The sequence below is a fragment of the Scyliorhinus torazame genome, chromosome X (genome assembly GCF_047496885.1).
Source record: "Scyliorhinus torazame isolate Kashiwa2021f chromosome X, sScyTor2.1, whole genome shotgun sequence".
Lineage (NCBI taxonomy): Eukaryota > Metazoa > Chordata > Chondrichthyes > Carcharhiniformes > Scyliorhinidae > Scyliorhinus > Scyliorhinus torazame.
In genome coordinates this window covers 10,292,537-10,318,243 of record NC_092738.1, presented here as the reverse complement: position 1 = coordinate 10,318,243, position 25,707 = coordinate 10,292,537, and positions in this window count along the sequence as shown.

The following is a 25,707-nucleotide window of genomic DNA, read 5'->3' as shown; positions in this document are numbered from 1 at the left end:
CTGAGAGAGAGGTGGGCCTGTGCTGAGAGAGAGGTGGGTCTGTGCTGAGATAGAGGTGGGCCTGTGCTCAGAGAGAGGTGGGCCTGTGCTCAGAGAGAGGTGGGCCTGTGCTCAGAGAGAGGTGGGCCTGTGCTCAGAGAGAGGTGGGCCTGTGCTCAGAGAGAGGTGGGCCTGTGCTGAGAGAGAGGTGGGTCTGTGCTGAGATAGAGGTGGGCCTGTGCTCAGAGAGAGGTGGGCCTGTGCTCAGAGAGAGGTGGGCCTGTGCTGAGAGAGAGGTGGGCCTGTGCTGAGAGAGAGGTGGGCCTGTGCTGACAGAAAGGTGGGCCTGTGCTGAGAGAGAGGTGGGCCTGAGCTGAGAGAAAGGTGGGCCTGTGCTCAGAGAGAGGTGGGCCTGTGCTCAGAGAGAGGTGGGCCTGTGCTGAGAGAGAGCTGGGCCTGTGCTGAGAGAGAGGTGGGCCTGTGCTGAGAGAGAGGTGGGCCTGTGCTGAGAGAAAGGTGGGCCTGTGCTGAGAGAGAGGTGGGCCTGAGCTGAGAGAAAGATGGGCCTGTGCTGAGAGAGAGGTGGGCCTGTGCTTAGAGAGAGAGGTGGGCCTGTGCTGAGAGAGAGGTGGGCCTGTGCGGAGAGAGAGGTGGGCCTGTGCTGAGAGAGAGGTGGGCCTGTACTGAGAGAGAGGTGGGTCTGTGCTGAGAGAGAGAGAGGTGGGCCTGTGCTGAGAGAGAGAGAGGTGGGCCTGTGCTGAGAGAGAGGTGGGCCGGGGCTGAGAGAGAGGTGGGCCTGTACTGAGAGAGAGGTGGGCCTGTGCTGAGAGAGAGATGGGCCTGTGCGGAGAGAGGGGTGGGCCTGTGCTGAGAGAGAGATGAGCCTGTGCTGAGAGAGAGGTGGGCCTGTGCTGAGAGAGAGGTGGGCCTGTGCTGAGAGAGAGGTGGGCCTGTGCTGAGAGAGAGGTGAGCCTGTGCTGAGAGAGAGGTGGGCCTGTGCTGAGAGAGAGGTGGGCCTGTGCTGAGAGAGAGCTGGGCCTGTGCTGAGAGAGAGGTGGGCCTGTGCTGAGAGAGAGGTGGGCCTGTGCTGAGAGAGAGGTGGGCATGTGCTGAGAGAGAGGTGGGCCTGTGCTGAGAGGGAGGTGGGCCTGTGCTGAGAGGGAGGTGGGCCTGTGCTGAGAGAGAGGTGGGCCTGTGCTGAGAGAGAGGTGGGCCTGTGCTGAGAGAGAGGTGGGCCTGTGCTGAGAGAGAGGTGGGCCTATGCTGAGAGAGAGGTGGGACTGGGGCCTGTGCTGAGAGAGATGTGGGCCTGCGCTGAGAGAGAGGTGGGCCTGCGCTGAGAGAGAGGTGGGCCTGCACTGAGAGAGAGGTTGGCGCGCACTGAGAGAGAGGTGGGCCTTTGCTGAGAGAACGGTGGGCCTGTGCTGAGAGAGCGGTGGGCCTGTGCTGAGAGAGAGGTGGGCCTGTGCTGAGAGAGAGGTGGGCCTGTGCTGAGAGAGAGGTGGGCCTGTGCTGAGAGAGAGGTGGGGCTGTGCTGAGAGAGAGGTGGGCCTGCGCTGAGAGAGAGGTGGGGCTGCGCTGAGAGAGAGGTAGGCCTGTGCTGAGAGAGAGGTGGGCCTGAGCTGAGAGAAAGATGGGCCTGTGCTGAGAGAGAGGTGGGCCTGTGCTTAGAGAGAGAGGTGGGCCTGTGCTGAGAGAGAGGTGGGCCTGTGCTGAGAGAGAGGTGGGCCTGTGCTGAGAGAGAGGTGGGCCTGTGCTGAGAGAGAGAGAGGTGGGCCTGTGCTGAGAGAGAGGTGGGCCGGGGCTGAGAGAGAGGTGGGCCTGTACTGAGAGAGAGGTGGGCCTGTGCTGAGAGAGAGGTGGGCCTGTGCGGAGAGAGGGGTGGGCCTGTGCTGAGAGAGAGGTGAGCCTGTGCTGAGAGAGAGGTGGGCCTGTGCTGAGAGAGAGGTGGGCCTGTGCTGAGAGAGAGGTGGGCCTGTGCTGAGAGAGAGGTGAGCCTGTGCTGAGAGAGAGGTGGGCCTGTGCTGAGAGAGAGGTGGGCCTGTGCTGAGAGAGAGGTGGGCCTGTGCTGAGAGAGAGGTAGGCCTGTGCTGAGAGAGAGGTGGGCCTGTGCTGAGAGAGAGGTGGGCCTGTGCTGAGAGAGAGGTGGGCATGTGCTGAGAGAGAGGTGGGCCTGTGCTGAGAGGGAGGTGGGCCTGTGCTGAGAGGGAGGTGGGGCTGTGCTGAGAGAGAGGTGGGCCTGTGCTGAGAGAGAGGTGGGCCTGTGCTGAGAGAGAGGTGGGCGTGTGCTGAGAGAGAGGTGGGCCTGTGCTGAGAGAGAGGTGGGCCTGTGCTGAGAGAGAGGTGGGCCTGTGCTGAGAGAGAGGTGGGCCTGTGCTGAGAGAGAGGTGGGACTGGGGCCTGTGCTGAGAGAGATGTGGGCCTGCGCTGAGAGAGAGGTGGGCCTGCGCTGAGAGAGAGGTGGGCCTGCACTGAGAGAGAGGTTGGCGCGCACTGAGAGAGAGGTGGGCCTTTGCTGAGAGAACGGTGGGCCTGTGCTGAGAGAGCGGTGGGCCTGTGCTGAGAGAGAGGTGGGCCTGTGCTCAGAGAGAGGTGGGCCTGTGCTGAGAGAGAGGTGTGCCTGCGCAGAGGAAGAGGTGGGGCTGTGCTGAGAGAGAGGTGGGCCTGCGCTGAGAGAGAGGTGGGGCTGCGCTGAGAGAGAGGTAGGCCTGTGCTGAGAGAGAGGTGGGCCTGTGCTGAGAGAGAGGAGGGCCTGTGCGGAGAGAGAGGTGGGCCTGTGCGGAGAGAGGGGTGGGCCTGCGCTGAGAGAGAGGTGGGCCTGCGCTGAGAGAGAGGTAGCCCTGTGCTGAGAGAGAGGTGGGCCTGTACTGAGAGAGAGGTGGGCCTGTGCTGAGAGAGAGGTGGGCCTGCGCAGAGGAAGAGGTGGGCCTGTGCTGAGAGAGAGGTAGGCCTGTGCTGAGAGAGAGGTAGGCCAGTGCTGAGAGAGAGGTAGGCCTGTGCTGAGAAACAGGTGGGCCTGTGCTGAGAGAGAGGTGGGCCTGTGCTGAGAGAGAGGTGGGCCTGTGCTGAGAGAGAGGTGGGCCTGCGCTGAGAGAGAGGTAGGCCTGTGCTAAGAGAGAGGTGGGCCTGTGCTGAGAGAGTGGTGGGCCTGTGCTGAGAGAGAGGTGGGCCTGTGCTGAGAGAGAGGTGGGCCTGTGCTGAGAGAGAGGTGGGCCTGTGCTGAGAGAGAGGTTGGCGCGCACTGAGAGAGAGGTGGGCCTTTGCTGAGAAAGCGGTGAGCCTGTGCTGAGAGAGCGGTGGGCTTGCGCTGAGAGAGAAGTGGGCCTGTGCTGAGAGAGAGGTGGGCCTGCGCTGAGAGAGAGGTGGGCCTGTGCTGAGAGAGTGTTGGGCCTGTGCTGAGAGAGAGGTGGGCCTGTGTTGAGAGAGAGGTGGGCCTGCGCAGAGGAAGAGGTGGGCCTGTGCTGAGAGAGAGGTAGGCCTGCGCTGAGAAACAGGTGGGCCTGTGCTGAGAGAGAGGTCGGCCTGTGCTGAGAGAGAGGTGGGCCTGTGCTGAGAGAGAGGTGGGCCTGTGTTGAGAGAGAGGTGGGCCTGCGCAGAGGAAGAGGTGGGCCTGTGCTGAGAGAGAGGTAGGCCTGCGCTGAGAAACAGGTGGGCCTGTGCTGAGAGAGAGGTAGGCCTGTGCGGAGAGAGAGGTGGGCCTGTGCTGAGAGTGAGGTGGGCCTGTGCTGAGAGAGAGGTAGGCTTGTGCTGAGAGAGAGGTAGGCCTGTGCTGAGAAACAGGTGGGCCTGTGCTGAGAGAGAGGAGGGCCTGTGTTGAGAGAGAGGTGGGCCTGCGCAGAGGAAGAGGTGGGCCTGTGCTGAGAGAGAGGTAGGCCTGTGCTGAGAAACAGGTGGGCCTGTGCTGAGAGAGAGGTAGGCCTGTGCGGAGAGAGAGGTGGGCCTGTGCTGAGAGTGAGGTGGGCCTGTGCTGAGAGAGAGGTAGGCCTGTGCTGAGAGAGAGGTAGGCCTGTGCTGAGAAACAGGTGGGCCTGTGCTGAGAGAGAGGAGGGCCTGTGCGGAGAGAGGGGTGGGCCTGTGCGGAGAGAGGGGTGGGCCTGTGCTGAGAGAGAGGTAGGCCTGCGCTGAGAGAGAGGTAGGCCTGTGCTGAGAGAGAGGTGGGCCTGTGCTGAGAGAGAGGTGGGCCTGTGCTGAGAGAGAGGTGGGCCTGTGCTGAGAGAGAGGTGGGCCTGTGCTGAGAGAGAGGTGGGCCTGTGCTCAGAGAGAGGTGGGCCTGTGCTCAGAGAGAGGTGGGCCTGTGCTGAGAGAGAGGTGGGCCTGTGCTGAGAGAGATGTGGTACTGGGGCCTGTGCTGAGAGAGATGTGGGCCTGCGCTGAGAGAGAGGTGGGCCTGCGCTGAGAGAGAGGTGGGCCTGCACTGAGAGAGAGGTTGGCGCGCACTGAGAGAGAGGTGGGCCTTTGCTGAGAGAACGGTGGGCCTGTGCTGAGAGAGGGGTGGGCCTGTGCTGAGAGAGTGGTGGGCCTGTGCTGAGAGAGAGGTGGGCCTGTGCTGAGAGAGAGGTGGGCCTGTGCTGAGAGAGAGGTGGGCATGTGCTGAGAGAGAGGTTGGCGCGCACTGAGAGAGAGGTGGGCCTTTGCTGAGAAAGCGGTGAGCCTGTGCTGAGAGAGCGGTGGGCTTGCGCTGAGAGAGAAGTGGGCCTGTGCTGAGAGAGAGGTGGGCCTGCGCTGAGAGAGAGGTGGGCCTGTGCTGAGAGAGTGTTGGGCCTGTGCTGAGAGAGAGGTGGGCCTGTGTTGAGAGAGAGGTGGGCCTGCGCAGAGGAAGAGGTGGGCCTGTGCTGAGAGAGAGGTAGGCCTGCGCTGAGAAACAGGTGGGCCTGTGCTGAGAGAGAGGTCGGCCTGTGCTGAGAGAGAGGTGGGCCTGTGCTGAGAGAGAGGTGGGCCTGTGTTGAGAGAGAGGTGGGCCTGCGCAGAGGAAGAGGTGGGCCTGTGCTGAGAGAGAGGTAGGCCTGCGCTGAGAAACAGGTGGGCCTGTGCTGAGAGAGAGGTAGGCCTGTGCGGAGAGAGAGGTGGGCCTGTGCTGAGAGTGAGGTGGGCCTGTGCTGAGAGAGAGGTAGGCTTGTGCTGAGAGTGAGGTAGGCCTGTGCTGAGAAACAGGTGGGCCTGTGCTGAGAGAGAGGAGGGCCTGTGTTGAGAGAGAGGTGGGCCTGCGCAGAGGAAGAGGTGGGCCTGTGCTGAGAGAGAGGTAGGCCTGTGCTGAGAAACAGGTGGGCCTGTGCTGAGAGAGAGGTAGGCCTGTGCGGAGAGAGAGGTGGGCCTGTGCTGAGAGTGAGGTGGGCCTGTGCTGAGAGAGAGGTGGGCCTGTGCTGAGAGAGAGGTGAGCCTGTGCTGAGAGAGAGGTGGGCCTGTGCTGAGAGAGAGGTGGGCCTGTGCTGAGAGAGAGGTGGGCCTGTGCTGAGAGAGAGGTAGGCCTGTGCTGAGAGAGAGGTGGGCCTGTGCTGAGAGAGAGGTGGGCCTGTGCTGAGAGAGAGGTGGGCATGTGCTGAGAGAGAGGTGGGCCTGTGCTGAGAGGGAGGTGGGCCTGTGCTGAGAGGGAGGTGGGGCTGTGCTGAGAGAGAGGTGGGCCTGTGCTGAGAGAGAGGTGGGCCTGTGCTGAGAGAGAGGTGGGCGTGTGCTGAGAGAGAGGTGGGCCTGTGCTGAGAGAGAGGTGGGCCTGTGCTGAGAGAGAGGTGGGCCTGTGCTGAGAGAGAGGTGGGCCTGTGCTGAGAGAGAGGTGGGACTGGGGCCTGTGCTGAGAGAGATGTGGGCCTGCGCTGAGAGAGAGGTGGGCCTGCGCTGAGAGAGAGGTGGGCCTGCACTGAGAGAGAGGTTGGCGCGCACTGAGAGAGAGGTGGGCCTTTGCTGAGAGAACGGTGGGCCTGTGCTGAGAGAGCGGTGGGCCTGTGCTGAGAGAGAGGTGGGCCTGTGCTCAGAGAGAGGTGGGCCTGTGCTGAGAGAGAGGTGTGCCTGCGCAGAGGAAGAGGTGGGGCTGTGCTGAGAGAGAGGTGGGCCTGCGCTGAGAGAGAGGTGGGGCTGCGCTGAGAGAGAGGTAGGCCTGTGCTGAGAGAGAGGTGGGCCTGTGCTGAGAGAGAGGAGGGCCTGTGCGGAGAGAGAGGTGGGCCTGTGCGGAGAGAGGGGTGGGCCTGCGCTGAGAGAGAGGTGGGCCTGCGCTGAGAGAGAGGTAGCCCTGTGCTGAGAGAGAGGTGGGCCTGTACTGAGAGAGAGGTGGGCCTGTGCTGAGAGAGAGGTGGGCCTGCGCAGAGGAAGAGGTGGGCCTGTGCTGAGAGAGAGGTAGGCCTGTGCTGAGAGAGAGGTAGGCCAGTGCTGAGAGAGAGGTAGGCCTGTGCTGAGAAACAGGTGGGCCTGTGCTGAGAGAGAGGTGGGCCTGTGCTGAGAGAGAGGTGGGCCTGTGCTGAGAGAGAGGTGGGCCTGCGCTGAGAGAGAGGTAGGCCTGTGCTAAGAGAGAGGTGGGCCTGTGCTGAGAGAGTGGTGGGCCTGTGCTGAGAGAGAGGTGGGCCTGTGCTGAGAGAGAGGTGGGCCTGTGCTGAGAGAGAGGTGGGCCTGTGCTGAGAGAGAGGTTGGCGCGCACTGAGAGAGAGGTGGGCCTTTGCTGAGAAAGCGGTGAGCCTGTGCTGAGAGAGCGGTGGGCTTGCGCTGAGAGAGAAGTGGGCCTGTGCTGAGAGAGAGGTGGGCCTGCGCTGAGAGAGAGGTGGGCCTGTGCTGAGAGAGTGTTGGGCCTGTGCTGAGAGAGAGGTGGGCCTGTGTTGAGAGAGAGGTGGGCCTGCGCAGAGGAAGAGGTGGGCCTGTGCTGAGAGAGAGGTAGGCCTGCGCTGAGAAACAGGTGGGCCTGTGCTGAGAGAGAGGTCGGCCTGTGCTGAGAGAGAGGTGGGCCTGTGCTGAGAGAGAGGTGGGCCTGTGTTGAGAGAGAGGTGGGCCTGCGCAGAGGAAGAGGTGGGCCTGTGCTGAGAGAGAGGTAGGCCTGCGCTGAGAAACAGGTGGGCCTGTGCTGAGAGAGAGGTAGGCCTGTGCGGAGAGAGAGGTGGGCCTGTGCTGAGAGTGAGGTGGGCCTGTGCTGAGAGAGAGGTAGGCTTGTGCTGAGAGAGAGGTAGGCCTGTGCTGAGAAACAGGTGGGCCTGTGCTGAGAGAGAGGAGGGCCTGTGTTGAGAGAGAGGTGGGCCTGCGCAGAGGAAGAGGTGGGCCTGTGCTGAGAGAGAGGTAGGCCTGTGCTGAGAAACAGGTGGGCCTGTGCTGAGAGAGAGGTAGGCCTGTGCGGAGAGAGAGGTGGGCCTGTGCTGAGAGTGAGGTGGGCCTGTGCTGAGAGAGAGGTAGGCCTGTGCTGAGAGAGAGGTAGGCCTGTGCTGAGAAACAGGTGGGCCTGTGCTGAGAGAGAGGAGGGCCTGTGCGGAGAGAGGGGTGGGCCTGTGCGGAGAGAGGGGTGGGCCTGTGCTGAGAGAGAGGTAGGCCTGCGCTGAGAGAGAGGTAGGCCTGTGCTGAGAGAGAGGTGGGCCTGTGCTGAGAGAGAGGTGGGCCTGTGCTGAGAGAGAGGTGGGCCTGTGCTGAGAGAGAGGTGGGCCTGTGCTGAGAGAGAGGTGGGCCTGTGCTCAGAGAGAGGTGGGCCTGTGCTCAGAGAGAGGTGGGCCTGTGCTGAGAGAGAGGTGGGCCTGTGCTGAGAGAGATGTGGTACTGGGGCCTGTGCTGAGAGAGATGTGGGCCTGCGCTGAGAGAGAGGTGGGCCTGCGCTGAGAGAGAGGTGGGCCTGCACTGAGAGAGAGGTTGGCGCGCACTGAGAGAGAGGTGGGCCTTTGCTGAGAGAACGGTGGGCCTGTGCTGAGAGAGGGGTGGGCCTGTGCTGAGAGAGTGGTGGGCCTGTGCTGAGAGAGAGGTGGGCCTGTGCTGAGAGAGAGGTGGGCCTGTGCTGAGAGAGAGGTGGGCATGTGCTGAGAGAGAGGTTGGCGCGCACTGAGAGAGAGGTGGGCCTTTGCTGAGAAAGCGGTGAGCCTGTGCTGAGAGAGCGGTGGGCTTGCGCTGAGAGAGAAGTGGGCCTGTGCTGAGAGAGAGGTGGGCCTGCGCTGAGAGAGAGGTGGGCCTGTGCTGAGAGAGTGTTGGGCCTGTGCTGAGAGAGAGGTGGGCCTGTGTTGAGAGAGAGGTGGGCCTGCGCAGAGGAAGAGGTGGGCCTGTGCTGAGAGAGAGGTAGGCCTGCGCTGAGAAACAGGTGGGCCTGTGCTGAGAGAGAGGTCGGCCTGTGCTGAGAGAGAGGTGGGCCTGTGCTGAGAGAGAGGTGGGCCTGTGTTGAGAGAGAGGTGGGCCTGCGCAGAGGAAGAGGTGGGCCTGTGCTGAGAGAGAGGTAGGCCTGCGCTGAGAAACAGGTGGGCCTGTGCTGAGAGAGAGGTAGGCCTGTGCGGAGAGAGAGGTGGGCCTGTGCTGAGAGTGAGGTGGGCCTGTGCTGAGAGAGAGGTAGGCTTGTGCTGAGAGAGAGGTAGGCCTGTGCTGAGAAACAGGTGGGCCTGTGCTGAGAGAGAGGAGGGCCTGTGTTGAGAGAGAGGTGGGCCTGCGCAGAGGAAGAGGTGGGCCTGTGCTGAGAGAGAGGTAGGCCTGTGCTGAGAAACAGGTGGGCCTGTGCTGAGAGAGAGGTAGGCCTGTGCGGAGAGAGAGGTGGGCCTGTGCTGAGAGTGAGGTGGGCCTGTGCTGAGAGAGAGGTAGGCCTGTGCTGAGAGAGAGGTAGGCCTGTGCTGAGAAACAGGTGGGCCTGTGCTGAGAGAGAGGAGGGCCTGTGCGGAGAGAGGGGTGGGCCTGTGCGGAGAGAGGGGTGGGCCTGTGCTGAGAGAGAGGTAGGCCTGCGCTGAGAGAGAGGTAGGCCTGTGCTGAGAGAGAGGTGGGCCTGTGCTGAGAGAGAGGTGGGCCTGTGCTGAGAGAGAGGTGGGCCTGTGCTGAGAGAGAGGTGGGCCTGTGCTGAGAGAGAGGTGGGCCTGTGCTCAGAGAGAGGTGGGCCTGTGCTCAGAGAGAGGTGGGCCTGTGCTGAGAGAGAGGTGGGCCTGTGCTGAGAGAGATGTGGTACTGGGGCCTGTGCTGAGAGAGATGTGGGCCTGCGCTGAGAGAGAGGTGGGCCTGCGCTGAGAGAGAGGTGGGCCTGCACTGAGAGAGAGGTTGGCGCGCACTGAGAGAGAGGTGGGCCTTTGCTGAGAGAACGGTGGGCCTGTGCTGAGAGAGGGGTGGGCCTGTGCTGAGAGAGAGGTGGGCCTGTGCTGAGAGAGAGGTGGGCCTGTGCTGAGAGAGAGGTGGGCCTGTGCTGAGAGAGATGTGTGCCTGTGCTGAGAGAGAGGTGGGCCTGTGCTGAGAGAGATGTGTGCCTGTGCTGAGAGAGAGGTGGGCCTGTGCTGAGAGAGAGGTGGGTCCATGCTGAAAGAGAGGCGGGATCGTGCTGAACGAAAGGGGGGCCTGGGGCCTGGGCTAAGAGAGACATGGGCCTGCGCTGAGAGAGAGTTGGAACTGTGCTGAGAGAGACGTTGGCACGCACTGAGAGAGAGGTGGGCCTGCGCTGAGAGAGAGGTGGGCCTGTGCTGAGAGAGTGTTGGGCCTGTGCTGAGAGAGAGGTGGGCCTGTGTTGAGAGAGAGGTGGGCCTGCGCAGAGGAAGAGGTGGGCCTGTGCTGAGAGAGAGGTAGGCCTGCGCTGAGAAACAGGTGGGCCTGTGCTGAGAGAGAGGTCGGCCTGTGCTGAGAGAGAGGTGGGCCTGTGCTGAGAGAGAGGTGGGCCTGTGTTGAGAGAGAGGTGGGCCTGCGCAGAGGAAGAGGTGGGCCTGTGCTGAGAGAGAGGTAGGCCTGCGCTGAGAAACAGGTGGGCCTGTGCTGAGAGAGAGGTAGGCCTGTGCGGAGAGAGAGGTGGGCCTGTGCTGAGAGTGAGGTGGGCCTGTGCTGAGAGAGAGGTAGGCTTGTGCTGAGAGAGAGGTAGGCCTGTGCTGAGAAACAGGTGGGCCTGTGCTGAGAGAGAGGAGGGCCTGTGTTGAGAGAGAGGTGGGCCTGCGCAGAGGAAGAGGTGGGCCTGTGCTGAGAGAGAGGTAGGCCTGTGCTGAGAAACAGGTGGGCCTGTGCTGAGAGAGAGGTAGGCCTGTGCGGAGAGAGAGGTGGGCCTGTGCTGAGAGTGAGGTGGGCCTGTGCTGAGAGAGAGGTAGGCCTGTGCTGAGAGAGAGGTAGGCCTGTGCTGAGAAACAGGTGGGCCTGTGCTGAGAGAGAGGAGGGCCTGTGCGGAGAGAGGGGTGGGCCTGTGCGGAGAGAGGGGTGGGCCTGTGCTGAGAGAGAGGTAGGCCTGCGCTGAGAGAGAGGTAGGCCTGTGCTGAGAGAGAGGTGGGCCTGTGCTGAGAGAGAGGTGGGCCTGTGCTGAGAGAGAGGTGGGCCTGTGCTGAGAGAGAGGTGGGCCTGTGCTGAGAGAGAGGTGGGCCTGTGCTCAGAGAGAGGTGGGCCTGTGCTCAGAGAGAGGTGGGCCTGTGCTGAGAGAGAGGTGGGCCTGTGCTGAGAGAGATGTGGTACTGGGGCCTGTGCTGAGAGAGATGTGGGCCTGCGCTGAGAGAGAGGTGGGCCTGCGCTGAGAGAGAGGTGGGCCTGCACTGAGAGAGAGGTTGGCGCGCACTGAGAGAGAGGTGGGCCTTTGCTGAGAGAACGGTGGGCCTGTGCTGAGAGAGGGGTGGGCCTGTGCTGAGAGAGAGGTGGGCCTGTGCTGAGAGAGAGGTGGGCCTGTGCTGAGAGAGAGGTGGGCCTGTGCTGAGAGAGATGTGTGCCTGTGCTGAGAGAGAGGTGGGCCTGTGCTGAGAGAGATGTGTGCCTGTGCTGAGAGAGAGGTGGGCCTGTGCTGAGAGAGAGGTGGGTCCATGCTGAAAGAGAGGCGGGATCGTGCTGAAAGAAAGGGGGGCCTGGGGCCTGGGCTAAGAGAGACATGGGCCTGCGCTGAGAGAGAGTTGGAACTGTGCTGAGAGAGACGTTGGCACGCACTGAGAGAGAGGTGGGCCTGTGCTGAGAGAGCGGTGGGCCTGTGCTGAGAGAGCGGTGGGCCTGTGCTGAGAGAGCGTTGGGCCTGTGCTGAGAGAGAATTGGGCCTGTGCTAAGAGAGAGTTGGGCCTGTGCTGAGAGAGAGGTGGGCCAGTGTTGAGACAGAGGTTGACGCGCACTGAGAGAGAGGTGGGCCTGTGCTGAGACAGAGGTGGGCCTGTGCTGAGAGAGGTGGGCCTGGGGCCTTTGCTGAGAGAGACGTGGGCCTGGGGCCTGTGCTGAGAGAGAGGTGGGCCTGTGCTGCGGGAGAAGTGGGCCTGGGGCCTGTGCTGAGAGAGGGGTGGCCCTGTGCTGAGAGAGAGGTGGCCCTGTACTGAGAGAGAGGTGGCCCTGTACTGAGAGAGAGGTGGGCCTGTGCTCAGAGAGAGGAGGGCCTGTGCTGAGAGAGGAGGGCCTGTGCTGAGAGAGGGGTGGTCCTGTGCTGAGAGAGAGGTGGCCCTGTACTGAGAGAGATGTGGCCCTGTACTGAGAGAGAGGTGTCCCTGTACTGAGAGAGAGGTGGGCCTGTGCTGCGGGAGAAGTGGGCCTGGGGCCTGTGCTGAGAGAGACGCGGCCCTGTACTGAGAGAGAGGTGGCCCTGTACTGAGAGAGAGGAGCGCCTGTGCTGAGAGAGAGGAGGGCCTGTGCTGAGAGAGAGGTGGGCCTGTGCTGAGAGAGAGGTGGGCCTGTGCTGAGAGAGAGGTGGGCCTGTGCTGAGAGAGAGGTGGGCCTGTGCTGAGAGAGAGGTGGGACTGGGGCCTGTGCTGAGAGAGATGTGGGCCTGCGCTGAGAGAGAGGTGGGCCTGCGCTGAGAGAGAGGTGGGCCTGCACTGAGAGAGAGGTTGGCGCGCACTGAGAGAGAGGTGGGCCTTTGCTGAGAGAACGGTGGGCCTGTGCTGAGAGAGCGGTGGGCCTGTGCTGAGAGAGAGGTGGGCCTGTGCTGAGAGAGAGGTGGGCCTGTGCTGAGAGAGAGGTGTGCCTGCGCAGAGGAAGAGGTGGGGCTGTGCTGAGAGAGAGGTGGGCCTGCGCTGAGAGAGAGGTGGGGCTGCGCTGAGAGAGAGGTAGGCCTGTGCTGAGAGAGAGGTGGGCCTGTGCTGAGAGAGAGGAGGGCCTGTGCGGAGAGAGAGGTGGGCCTGTGCGGAGAGAGGGGTGGGCCTGCGCTGAGAGAGAGGTGGGCCTGCGCTGAGAGAGAGGTAGCCCTGTGCTGAGAGAGAGGTGGGCCTGTACTGAGAGAGAGGTGGGCCTGTGCTGAGAGAGAGGTGGGCCTGCGCAGAGGAAGAGGTGGGCCTGTGCTGAGAGAGAGGTAGGCCTGTGCTGAGAGAGAGGTAGGCCAGTGCTGAGAGAGAGGTAGGCCTGTGCTGAGAAACAGGTGGGCCTGTGCTGAGAGAGAGGTGGGCCTGTGCTGAGAGAGAGGTGGGCCTGTGCTGAGAGAGAGGTGGGCCTGCGCTGAGAGAGAGGTAGGCCTGTGCTAAGAGAGAGGTGGGCCTGTGCTGAGAGAGTGGTGGGCCTGTGCTGAGAGAGAGGTGGGCCTGTGCTGAGAGAGAGGTGGGCCTGTGCTGAGAGAGAGGTGGGCCTGTGCTGAGAGAGAGGTTGGCGCGCACTGAGAGAGAGGTGGGCCTTTGCTGAGAAAGCGATGAGCCTGTGCTGAGAGAGCGGTGGGCTTGCGCTGAGAGAGAAGTGGGCCTGTGCTGAGAGAGAGGTGGGCCTGCGCTGAGAGAGAGGTGGGCCTGTGCTGAGAGAGTGTTGTGCCCGTGCTGAGAGAGAGGTGGGCCTGTGTTGAGAGAGAGGTGGGCCTGCGCAGAGGAAGAGGTGGGCCTGTGCTGAGAGAGAGGTAGGCCTGCGCTGAGAAACAGGTGGGCCTGTGCTGAGAGAGAGGTAGGCCTGTGCTGAGAGAGAGGTGGGCCTGTGCTGAGAGAGAGGTGGGCCTGTGTTGAGAGAGAGGTGGGCCTGCGCAGAGGAAGAGGTGGGCCTGTGCTGAGAGAGAGGTAGGCCTGCGCTGAGAAACAGGTGGGCCTGTGCTGAGAGAGAGGTAGGCCTGTGCGGAGAGAGAGGTGGGCCTGTGCTGAGAGTGAGGTGGGCCTGTGCTGAGAGTGAGGTGGGCCTGTGCTGAGAGAGAGGTAGGCCTGTGCTGAGAGAGAGGTAGGCCTGTGCTGAGAAACAGGTGGGCCTGTGCTGAGAGAGAGGAGGGCCTGTGCGGAGAGAGGGGTGGGCCTGTGCGGAGAGAGGGGTGGGCCTGTGCTGAGAGAGAGGTAGGCCTGCGCTGAGAGAGAGGTAGGCCTGTGCTGAGAGAGAGGTGGGCCTGTGCTGAGAGAGAGGTGGGCCTGTGCTGAGAGAGAGGTGGGCCTGTGCTGAGAGAGAGGTGGGCCTGTGCTGAGAGAGAGGTGGGCCTGTGCTCAGAGAGAGGTGGGCCTGTGCTCAGAGAGAGGTGGGCCTGTGCTGAGAGAGAGGTGGTACTGGGGCCTGTGCTGAGAGAGATGTGGGCCTGCGCTGAGAGAGAGGTGGGCCTGCGCTGAGAGAGAGGTGGGCCTGCACTGAGAGAGAGGTTGGCGCGCACTGAGAGAGAGGTGGGCCTTTGCTGAGAGAACGGTGGGCTTGTGCTGAGAGAGCGGTGGGCCTGTGCTGAGAGAGAGGTGGGCCTGTGCTGAGAGAGAGGTGGGCCTGTGCTGAGAGAGAGGTGGGCCTGTGCTGAGAGAGATGTGTGCCTGTGCTGAGAGAGAGGTGGGCCTGTGCTGAGAGAGATGTGTGCCTGTGCTGAGAGAGAGGTGGGCCTGTGCTGAGAGAGAGGTGGGCCTGTGCTCAGAGAGTGGTGGGTCCATGCTGAAAGAGAGGCGGGATCGTGCTGAAAGAAAGGGGGGCCTGGGGCCTGGGCTAAGAGAGACGTGGGCCTGCGCTGAGAGAGAGGTGGGCCTGTGCTCAGAGAGAGGTGGGCCTGTGCGGAGAGAGGGGTGGGCCTGTGCTGAGAGAGAGGAGGGCCTGTGCTGAGAGAGAGGTGGGCCTGTGCTGATAGAGGGGTGGGCCTGTGCTGAGAGAAAGGAGGGCCTGTGCGGAGAGAGAGGAGGGCCTGTGCGGAGAGAGAGGTGGGCCTGTGCTGAGAGAGAGGAGGGCCTGTGCTGAGAGAGAGGTGGGCCTGTGCTGAGAGAGAGGTGGGCCTGTGCTGAGAGAGAGGTGGGCCTGTGCTGAGAGAGAGGAGGGCCTGTGCTGAGAGAGAGGTGGGCCTGTGCTGAGAGAGAGGTGGGCCTGTGCGGAGAGAGGGGTGGGCCTGTGCTGAGAGAGAGGTGGGCCTGTGCGGAGAGAGAGGTGGGCCTGTGCGAGAGAGAGGTGGGCCTGTGCTGAGAGAGGGGTGGGCCTGTGCTGAGAGAGAGGAGGGCCTGTGCTGAGAGAGAGGTGGGCCTGTGCTGAGAGAGAGGTGGGCCTGTGCTGAGAGAGAGGTGGGCCTGTGCTGAGAGAGGGGTGGGCCTGTGCTGAGAGAGAGGTGGGCCTGTGCTGAGAGAGGGGTGTGCCTGTGCTGAGAGAGAGGTGGGCCTGTGCTGAGAGAGAGGTGGGCCTGTGCGGAGAGAGGGGTGGGCCTGTGCGGACAGAGGGGTGGGCCTGTGCTGAGAGAGGGGTGGGCCTGTGCTGAGAGAGGGGTGGGCCTGTGCTGAGAGAGAGGTGGGCCTGTGCTGAGAGAGGGGTGGGCCTGTGCTGAGAGGGAGGTGGGCCTGTGCTGAGAGAGAGGTGGGCCTGTGCTGAGAGAGGGGTGGGCCTGTGCTGAGAGAGGGGTGGGCCTGTGCTGAGAGAGGGGTGGGCCTGTGCTGAGAGAGGGGTGGGCCTGTGCTGAGAGAGAGGTGGGCCTGTGCGGAGAGAGGGGTGGGCCTGTGCTGAGAGAGGGGTGGGCCTGTGCTGAGAGCGGGGTGGGCCTGTGCTGAGAGAGGGGTGGGCCTGTGCTGAGAGAGAGGTGGGCCTGTGCGGAGAGAGGGATGGGCCTGTTGTTGGGGGGAGGACCCCCTTCTCTCTTGCTTCATTAGATGTCCTCACCAGCAGTGGCCTCAATATCTCTGATAACGTCTTATAGAATTCCACCGGATAGCCGTCAGGCCCCGGGGCCTTGCCCAACTGCATGCCCTCCAGCCCCTTGATTATTTCCTCAATCTCAATTGGGGCTCCCAGCCCTTCCACCAGACCCTCATCTACCTCATCCCTTCCATCCGATTGAGTCGATTTCGGCGTGAGAACAGCTAGTGAATCAGTTTCAGCGGGAGCAGTGCGGAAGTGGTTGCTGGGAGGTAAGTCTGTCCTTTAAAAGCACTTGCCTTTGCAGGGGCAGGCCAGTCGATTTCGGCGGGAGACTCAGCTGGTGAGTCAGTTTCAGCGGGAGCAGTGCGGAAGTGGTTGCTGGGAGGTAAGTCTGTCCTTTAAAAGCACTTGTCTTTGCGGGGGCAGGCCAGTCGATTTCGGCGGGAGTGGAGCTGGCTGGTTAGTCAATTTCAGCAGGAGCTGAGAATTTTTTTTTTTAAAATTAGTGTTTTAGGCGGGAACAGGAAGTCGACCCGCGGACGTCTGGGAAGACCCTCACCAATAAATTCTGGTGGAGAGGAAACCCGAGACTACGCGTGTAGTGTCTCCCACCCGCCCTCCTCCTCTAACCGAATAATAAAACCCATTGGTCTGAGGTAAGTACCATATTTTATTATATTATTATTATTTTTTATTAAAAAATTTAATTTAGTTGTTAGCCAGATCTTGGTAGAAAGTTAGAGGAATGGCAGGGAAGGGAGTGCAATGTCCCTCCTGCAGGATGTTTGAGGTGAGGGATGCAGTTAGTGTCCCTGCTGATTTTACCTGCAGGAAGTGCTGCCACCTCCAGCTCCTCCAAGACCGAGTTAGGGAACTGGAGCTGGAGTTGGAAGAACTTCGGATCATTCGGGAGGCAGAAGGGGTCATAGATAGCAGCTTCAGGGAATTAGTTACACCAAAGATTGGAGATAGATGGGTAACTGTAAGAGGGACTGGGAAAAAGCAGTCAGTGCAGGGATCCCCTGCGGTCGTTCCCCTGAGAAACAAGTATACCGCTTTGGATACTTGTGGGGGGGGGGGACTTACCAGGGGTAAGCCATGGGGTACGGGCCTCTGGCACGGAGTCTGTCCCTGTTGCTCAGAAGGGAAGTGGGGAGAGGAGCAGAGCATTAGTAATTGGGGACTCTTACAGTCAGGGGCACAGATAGGAGATTTTGTGGGAGCGTGAGAGACTCACGTTTGGTATGTTGCCTCCCAGGTGCAAGGGTACGTGATGTCTCGGATCGTGTTTTCCGGGTCCTTAGGGGGAGGGGGAGCAGCCCCAAGTCGTGGTCCACATTGGCACTAACGACATAGGTAGGAAAGGGGACAAGGATGTCAGGCAGGCTTTCAGGGAGCTAGGATGGAAGCTCAGAACTAGAACAAACAGAGTTGTTATCTCTGGGTTGTTGCCCGTGCCACGTGATAGTGAGATGAGGAATAGGGAGAGAGAGCATTTAAACACGTGGCTACAGGGATGGTGCAGGCGGGAGGGATTCAGATTTCTGGATAACTGGGGCTCTTTCTGGGGAAGGTGGGACCTCTACAGACAGAATGGTCTACATCTGAACCTGAGGGGCACAAATATCCTGGGGGGGGAGATTTGTTAGTGCTCTTTGGGGGGGTTTAAACTAATGCAGCAGGGGCATGGGAACCTGGATTGTAGTTTTAGGGTAAGGGAGAATGAGAGTATAGAGGTCAGGAGCACAGATTTGACGTCGCAGGAGGGGGCCAGTGTTCAGGTAGGTGGTTTGAAGTGTGTCTACTTCAATGCCAGGAGTATACGAAACAAGGTAGGGGAACTGGCAGCGTGGGTTGGTACCTGGGACTTCGATGTTGTGGCCATTTCGGAGACATGGATGGAGCAGGGACAGGAATGGATGTTGCAGGTTCCGGGGTTTAGGTGTTTTAGTAAGCTCAGAGAAGGAGGCAAAAGAGGGGGAGGTGTGGCGCTGCTAGTCAAGAGCAGTATTACGGTGGCGGAGAGGATGCTAGATGGGGATTCTTCTTCCGAGGTAGTATGGGCTGAAGTTACAAACAGGAAAGGAGAGGTCACCCTGTTGGGAGTTTTTTATAGGCCTCCTAATAGTTCTAGGGATGTAGAGGAAAGGATGGCGAAGATGATTCTGGATAAGAGCGAAAGTAACAGGGTAGTTATTATGGGAGACTTTAACTTTCCAAATATTGACTGGAAAAGATATAGTTCGAGTACAATAGATGGGTCGTTTTTTGTACAGTGTGAGCAGGAGGGTTTCCTGAAACAATATGTTGACAGGCCAACAAGAGGCGAGGCCACATTGGATTTGGTTTTGGGTAATGAACCAGGCCAGGTGTTGGATTTGGAGGTAGGAGAGCACTTTGGGGACAGTGACCACAATTCGGTTACATTTACGTTAATGATGGAAAGGGATAAGTAGACACCACAGGGCAAGAGTTATAGCTGGGGGAAGGGCAATTATGATGCCATTAGACGTGACTTGGGGGGGATAAGGTGGAGAAGTAGGCTGCAAGTGTTGGGCACACTGGATAAGTGGGGCTTGTTCAAGGATCAGCTACTGCGTGTTCTTGATAAGTATGTACCAGTCAGGCAGAGAGGAAGGCGTCGAGCGAGGGAACCGTGGTTTACCAAGGAATTGGAATCTCTTGTTAAGAGGAAGAAGGAGGCCTATGTGAAGATGAGGTGTGAAGTTTCGGTTGGGGAGATGGATAGTTACAAGGTAGCGAGGAAGGATCTAAAGAGAGAGCTAAGACGAGCAAGGAGGGGACATGAGAAGTATTTGGCAGGAAGGATCAAGGAAAACCCAAAAGCTTTCTATAGGTATGTCAGGAATAAGCGAATGACTAGGGAAAGAGTAGGACCAGTCAAGGACAGGGATGGGAAATTGTGTGTGGAGTCTGAAGAGATAGGCGAGATACTAAATGAATATTTTTCGTCAGTATTCACTCAGGAAAAAGATAATGTTGTGGAGGAGAATGCTGAGCCCCAGGCTAATAGAATAGATGGCATTGAGGTACGTAGGGAAGAGGTGTTGGCAATTCTGGACAGGCTGAAAATAGATAAGTCCCCGGGACCTGATGGGATTTATCCAAGGATTCTCTGGGAGGCCAGGGAAGAGATTGCTGGACCTTTGGCTTTGATTTTTATGTCATCATTGGCTACAGGAATCGTGCCAGAGGACTGGAGGACAGCAAATGTGGTCCCTTTGTTCAACAAGGGGAGCAGAGACAACCCCGGCAACTATAGACCGGTGAGCCTCACGTCTGTAGTGGGTAAGGTCTTGGAGGGGATTATAAGAGACAAGATTTATAATCATCTAGATATAAATAATATGATCAGGGATAGTCAGCATGGCTTTGTGAAGGGTAGGTCATGCCTCACAAACCTTATTGAGTTCTTTGAGAAGGTGACTGAACAGGTAGATGAGGGTAGAGCAGTTGATGTGGTGTATATGGATTTCAGCAAAGCGTTTGATAAGGTTCCCCACAGTAGGCTATTGCAGAAAATACGGAGGCTGGGGATTGAGGGTGATTTAGAGATGTGGATCAGAAATTGGCTAGCTGAAAGAAGACAGAGGGTGGTGGTTGATGGGAAATGTTCAGAATGGAGTACAGTCACAAGTGGAGTACCACAAGGATCTGTTCTGGGGCTGTTGCTGTTTGTCATTTTTATCAATGACCTAGAGGAAGGCGCAGAAGGGTGGGTGAGTAAATTTGCAGACGATACTAAAGTCGGTGGTGTTGTCGATAGTGTGGAAGGATGTAGCAGGTTACAGAGGGATATAGATAAGCTGCAGAGCTGGGCTGAGAGGTGGCAAATGGAGTTTAATGTAGAGAAGTGTGAGGTGATTCACTTTGGAAGGAATAACAGGAATGCAGAATATTTGGCTAATGGTAAAGTTCTTGAAAGTGTGGATGAGCAGAGGGATCTAGGTGTCCATGTACATAGATCCCTGAAAGTTGCCACCCAGGTTGATAGGGTTGTGAAGAAGGCCTATGGAGTGTTGGCCTTTATTGGTAGAGGGATTGAGTTCCGGAGTCGGGAGGTCATGTTGCAGCTGTACAGAACTCTGGTACGGCCGCATTTGGAGTATTGCGTACAGTTCTGGTCACCGCATTATAGGAAGGACGTGGAGGCTTTGGAGCGGGTGCAGAGGAGATTTACCAGGATGTTGCCTGGTATGGAGGGAAAATCTTATGAGGAAAGGCTGATGGACTTGAGGTTGTTTTCGTTGGAGAGAAGAAGGTTAAGAGGAGACTTAATAGAGGCATACAAAATGATCAGGGGGTTGGATAGGGTGGACAGTGAGAGCCTTCTCCCGCGGATGGATATGGCTGACACGAGGGGACATAACTTTAAACTGAGGGGTAATAGATATAGGACAGAGGTCAGAGGTAGGTTCTTTACGCAAAGAGTAGTGAGGCCGTGGAATGCCCTACCTGCTACAGTAGTGAACTCGCCAACATTGAGGGCATTTAAAAGTTTATTGGATAAACATATGGATGTTAATGGCATAGTGTAGGTTAGATGGCTTTTGTTTCGGTGCAACATCGTGGGCCGAAGGGCCTGTCCTGCGCTGTATTGTTCTATGTTTTATGTTCTATCCCAGCCAGGGGTTCTGACTCATATAATTGACTATAGAAGTCCTTAAATACCTTGATCACCCCCGTTGGGTCTAGGACGGTATTCCCGCCTCTACTCTTTGTTTTACCGATCTCCCTGGCCGCCTCCCTTTCCCTGAGCTGGTGTGCCAACATTCTGCTTGCCTTTTCCCCGTACCCATAAATCGCCCCCCTTGCCTTCCTCAACTGTTCCACCGCTTTCCCTGTGGTCAACAGCCCAAACTCCACCTGTACCCTCCGCCGCTCCCTCAGTCGCACTGCGTCCGGGGCCTCCGAGTATCTCCTGCCCACCTGGAGTATCTCCTCCACTAATCTATCCCTCTCAGCCCGTGCCGCCTTTTCTCTGTGGGCCCATATCGAGATTAATTCCCCTCTGAGTACTGCCTTCAAAGCTTCCTAAACCCTTGCCGGAGAGACCTCCCCCGTATCATTTGTTTCCAGGTAGTTCTGGATGGACTTGTTAACCCTCCCACAGATCGCTTCGTCCGCTAGTAACCCCACATCCAGTCTCCACAGCGGGCGTTGCCCTCTCTCCACACTAACCCGTAGATCCACCCAGTGCGGGGCATGATCCGACACTGCGATTGCCGAGTACTCAGTGTCCACCACCTCCGGTATTAGCGCCCTGCTCAGAACAAAAAAGTGAGAATATACCTTGTGGACATGTGAGAAAAAGGAAAACTCCTTCGTCCTCGGCCATACAAACCTCCATGGGTCTACTCCCCCCACCTGTTCCATAAAACCCTTCAATTCATTTGCCGCAGCCGGCCTCCTCCCTGTCCTGGATTTTGACCGGTCCAATTCCGGATCAATGACTGTGTTAAATCTCCTCCCATGATCAGGTTTTGTGACTCTGAGTCTGGGATCTTACCTAAAACCCGCCTCAAAATTCCACATCGTCCCAATTCGGAGCATATATGTTCACAAGTACCACTCGCACTCCCTCTAGCTCCCCACTCTCCATTATGTACCTACCCCGCTTGTCTGACACGATTCTCTCTGCCTCGAATGCCACCCGTTTGCTGATCAAGATCATTACCCCCCCGGTGTTTGAGTCCAGCCCTGAGTGGAACACTTGGCTGACCCACCCCTTCCTCAATCTTGTCTGGTCTGTAACCTTTAGGTGTGCCTCTTGTAGCATTGCCACGTCCTCCTTCAGCCCCCTCAAATGCACAAACACGCGAGCCCTCTTGACCGGCCCATTCAGCCCTCTGACGTTCCATGTGATCAGCCTGGTCGGGGGGCTTCCAGCACCCCCCCCCCCCCCCCCCCCCCTTGCCGACTAGCATCTTTTTAGGCCAGCCTCGAGCTCGCGCCCTCCGCTTCCTCAAGTCCCCACTCGGGCTGCCACCGTTCTTGACCTCCCATTTGTCCCCTAGTAATAGTTCCTCCCCTGTCTGCAAAGCTGTTCCCCCCTCCCTCCCTCCCCCCTAGCAACAACGCTAGGAACCCAATCCCCCAAATCAAGCTCCAGTTTAGCACCTGCTCACCCCCTACTGCACTTCCGAGAGTCAGCTGACCCATGCTGACCCTGGCACCAAGCAGTCTGTCTCCCTATTGTACTCTCCTCTCTCCCCCTCACATGAATAAACATTTTAAAAGCATCACATTCCTCAGTAATCAGAAAAAAGTGAAGAAACAGTCACTTTAGAAAAATAGTTACCCAAAAAGCAGAACCAAATTCAAAGCCCACCCCCCCTCTAACAAGGTCCCTGCAAGACAGATCAACCTTTAACCATCCCCACAGCCCATTATTTCACACAGAGCTACTTACATTTTTACAATCCAGCACCACAAATCGCCGCCACAGTACTTCTCCAAGGCTTAAGTGTCTTTTAATTCGCCTCCAGCTTCATTTCTTGAATAAAGGTCCATACTTCATCTGGCGTTTCAAAGTAGAAGTCCCGTTCCTCATGTGTGACCCACAGACGGGCTGGGTACAGCATCCCGAACTTCACCCCCTTCTTAAAGAGGGTCGCTTTTGCCCGATTAAACCCAGCTTGGCTAAATCCGCTCCCAGGTCCTGATAGATGCGCAACTCCCAGTTCTCCCACTTGCTGCTCCGTTCTTTCTTGGCCCACCGCAAAACGTGTTCCTTGTCCATGAGACGGTGAAAACGTACCACCATGGCCCTCGGTGGCTCGTTCGCTCTGGGCTTCCTCGCGAGGGCTCTGTGCGTTCTGTCCACTTCCAGGGGCCGAGGGAACGCCCCAGCCCCCATCAACATCTCCAAATTGCCCGTCACATAGGCCCTGGAATCCGATCCCTCACTGCCTTCAGGGAGGCCAGTACGAAGTATACAACACCAGGTTAAAGTCCAACAGGTTTGTTTCGATGTCACTAGCTTTCGGAGCGCTGCTCCTTCCTCAGGTGAAGGAAGGAGCAGCCTCACCTGAGGAAGGAGCCGCGCTCCGAAAGCTAGTGACATCGAAACAAACCTGTTGGACTTTAACCTGGTGTTGTAAGACTTCGTACTGTGCTCACCCCAGTCCAACGCCGGCATCTCCACTTCAGGGAGGCCGACAGTTCTGAGATTCTGCCTCCTGGACCTATTCTCCAGGTCCTCCAGCTTCTCCTGCATTCTTTTCTGGCGGTCGTTCATCATCCCCATCTTGCTTTCCAGGACGGTTATATACTCCTCGTGCGCGGACAACGTTTGTTCAACCTCCTGGATCGCTCTCCCGTGGGTTTCCTGATTTTGAACCACTTGATCAATCGAAGCCTTAATTGGGTCCAGCGTGTCCTTCTTCAGCTTGGCGAAGCAATCCTCGGAAATCTTCCCCAGCTGCTCTGTCGACCATTGTGCCGTCTCCCCGCGGCCCTGCCTCTCCGCCGTGCTTTCCCGCGTTGCTGACTCTGCTCGCGTCTCCCTTATAGGACTTTGTCTTCTCACACGGCCACTTCTGGTCCAATTCTCCCTACACCGGAGGGGGATTTCTCCTTACTGTCTCACTCTCCACCGATTTAGCCCATAAAATCCGTAAAAAACAGGAGAAAAGGTCCAAAAGTCCGTTACAGGCGGGAGCTATCAAATGTGCACCCAACCCCTCCATGGCCGCCACCGGAAGTCCGGCAGCTGACATTGTTAAGGGTTAATTCTTGATGGCCGATTAGTTTGATGAGCGTGAGCCTCAGGAATGTTAAAGGGCCAATTGCTTTCTGCTTCAGGGAGGGGCAAAGCTAATTCTCACTTGGGCTGCATCATTCCGAGATCTCACTGCCGTCATGCCTCAACACTTAAGCCTCCAGAGGTGCAACCTTATGCCCCCGACAGTTGCCTCTTTCTCTCACACCTCCTGACCCCCGTCCAAGCCCCCGACCCCCGCTTCCAAACTCCCAACACCACCACCCCCAAAACCCCGAGCCCCTCCGGACACTCCCGACCCCCCTCTCTATCCTCTCCAGCGCTGGTCAACGGACTCTGTCCCCTTGGACCCCCAGGTTCTCAGTGGAGACAGTGGTGCCCGCCCCCTTCCTCCCTCTCGAAGGATATGGTGCCCATCTCCCGTTTTTAAAAAGCAGCAGTAATTTGCGCCAGTAAGACGTCTCGCCTGATAGTTGGGAAGATTCTACAGTACATAAAAGGCCATTCGGCCCATCACATCTGTGCCCATCAAAAACACCACCTAACTATTCTAATCCCATTTCCCAGCACTAGGCCCATAGCCTTGTCTACCCTGGGATCGCCAGTGCCCATCTAAATACTTCTTCAATGTTCTGAGGGTCTCTGCCTCTCCCACCCTCCCAGGCAGCAAGTTCCAGAGTCCCACCCCCCTCTGGGTGAAAAGGTTTTTCCTCACATCCCCTCTGAACCTCCTGCTCCTTACCTTAAATCTCTGCCCCCTGGTCATTGACCCCTCCACCAAGGGGAAAGGTTTCTTCCTGTCTACTCTATCTCTGCCCCTCATGATTTTATACATCTCAATCCCCCCCCCTCAGTCTCTGCTCCAAGGAGAAAGGTGATGATGGGCAGTGCGAGGGTCCTTCCTGTTTATTCCATTATTTCTCCTTTCTTTTGTTTTGCCGTTATTATTTTTGATCCATGGATGATTAATGGCCAAAATCACAAGCCTTGGCCCTTCAACTGTTTCTCCAGCAGAAAAAGACTGGACTGAATGATTCAGACTTAATTTCGCTCAGACCCTTGCGGGGAGCAGAGGGGAGCTGCTCTTTTGGGCAGCGTCAGTGTTGCACTTGCACCATTCTCAAGCCCGAGTACCACCCAGTGCTGCAACCACATGAGACGCTTTCGATTTTCTGAACTTTGTCGAGGTTGTTCGAAAGTTGGTGCTATAAATGCCACGGGCAAGAGCTGAGATATTGCCCAGCATGCTCGTGCTGATACGGGAGTGGACATATCAGGTGGAATTTAATGTTCTGCCCCCGGAAGTGAGTTTGGTGACAGGGAGAGCATCTTAGCGGGCGGGAGGGTGAGAGGTGGGCACCTCATGTTCGGCCTTCCAACCCTCCCTACTCTGCCCCCAGTTGAAACCCTTAAGGGCCTCATCCCGCAATTGCTGGCTCGCCTTTGGGGTCCTGGGGTGGGTAAGCAGAGGGATGTGGTGGAGGAGGTTCCTCATCTCTCGAGGGACCCGGCATTGGGAAATGGTGGGTGGGGGGCTGCTGAAAACCAGCCTCCCCTGCCCCCTCTGCTGAATCCTTTCCTGCCTTCACTGACCTGTTTGCCTGACATCCAGCGCTGATCCGAAGCCTCTGTGCTGCAGTACCAGCATCAGCCACTGCACCTCCTTGGCGTTGGTGAGTATTGAGAGCGGGCAACCTCTGATTGGCTGGTAGCTTGGGATCCTTGATCCAGGAAAAGGCCCGCCACTGAAAAGGCACTTTAGTTGGCAAAAGAGGCAACTTGCTGACTCCAGCTGCCATTAAATATCACCCATAATATTAAATTAAGTACACAAACAGTAGCTGGAAGTGGTCATTCTTCAGATGAGAGTTAGTCTTGGCTGGTTATCCAACTGCAGTGGCATCACAATGGAGTCCCATTTTTGGCCTCATCTGCCCCACACACTTTGCTGCTTGGGGCCCGAGGGAGCTCTTTAGACCTGCATCATTGACTGGTCTTTCCTCTCTTTAGCCTAAAGGCGCTGTAGTTATTTTCAGTTTAGCTGGCCTATAAACTGCACCGACCAGGGATGGAACCTGAGGCCTTCCTAAGCTGCAGGATCAGTTCCACACTGGAAGATGGGACCACGCTGGTGTGCTTGCTGTAACCGCGCAGGTTAAAATTGCAACTGATTGGTTCCCAATTGCAGCTGCTCAGGTAACTCATTTCTAGACCACAAACCCCATTCCCATGCTCCCTTCCAAGCTCACAGTTTATTATCAGGCCCAGTTTCAGACGCCTATTTTAAAGATGCCATGACACAGTCAGCCCTTGTGACTTTGAACTAATTTAGGTACAGTACCTCAAATCCAGCAACCTCAAGACCAAGACCGTACCGGATTTCGGGCATTGCGGTTTTTGCGTCGGGCGGTTCGAAGTCATGGGCAGTTCAAGTCAAAGGATGGGGTCAAGGGTCACTTGGGTCACTTGAAGTATGAGCTAGAGAGGTGCGCAAAGCGGCAATGCCTATCTGAATTGTCCAGGTGAATTATGTTTTTAAATTTGACTCAAAACTGATACAGGGAACATCACAAAAGTGTTCGGTTTCAGACAATCCTGGATTTGAGATGCTGCCCCTGGGAAGTGATGATTCATCGCGGAATTGTTAATCACAGCTCAGCGTGAATACATAGCTTGTGGGTTCTGAGAATCGGAAAAGTAGGCCAGGATGGGGAATACAGCAAACGCGGCTCGAATTGTGGCGTCTACCTGCTCTCAGAATCAGTCTTTATTATTCATCGAATGTGCCAAAAAAGGATTTTAAAAATGTCACTAGAAATCGTGCGGTTGCTGCCACCTTCCCCAGCCGAATCTGCTGGAACATTCAACCATGGGTGGCAGACCTTTCCTCGCACCCTTATGGAGCACCTTTGCAAGGGTCCTTCCTGTTTATTCCACTATTT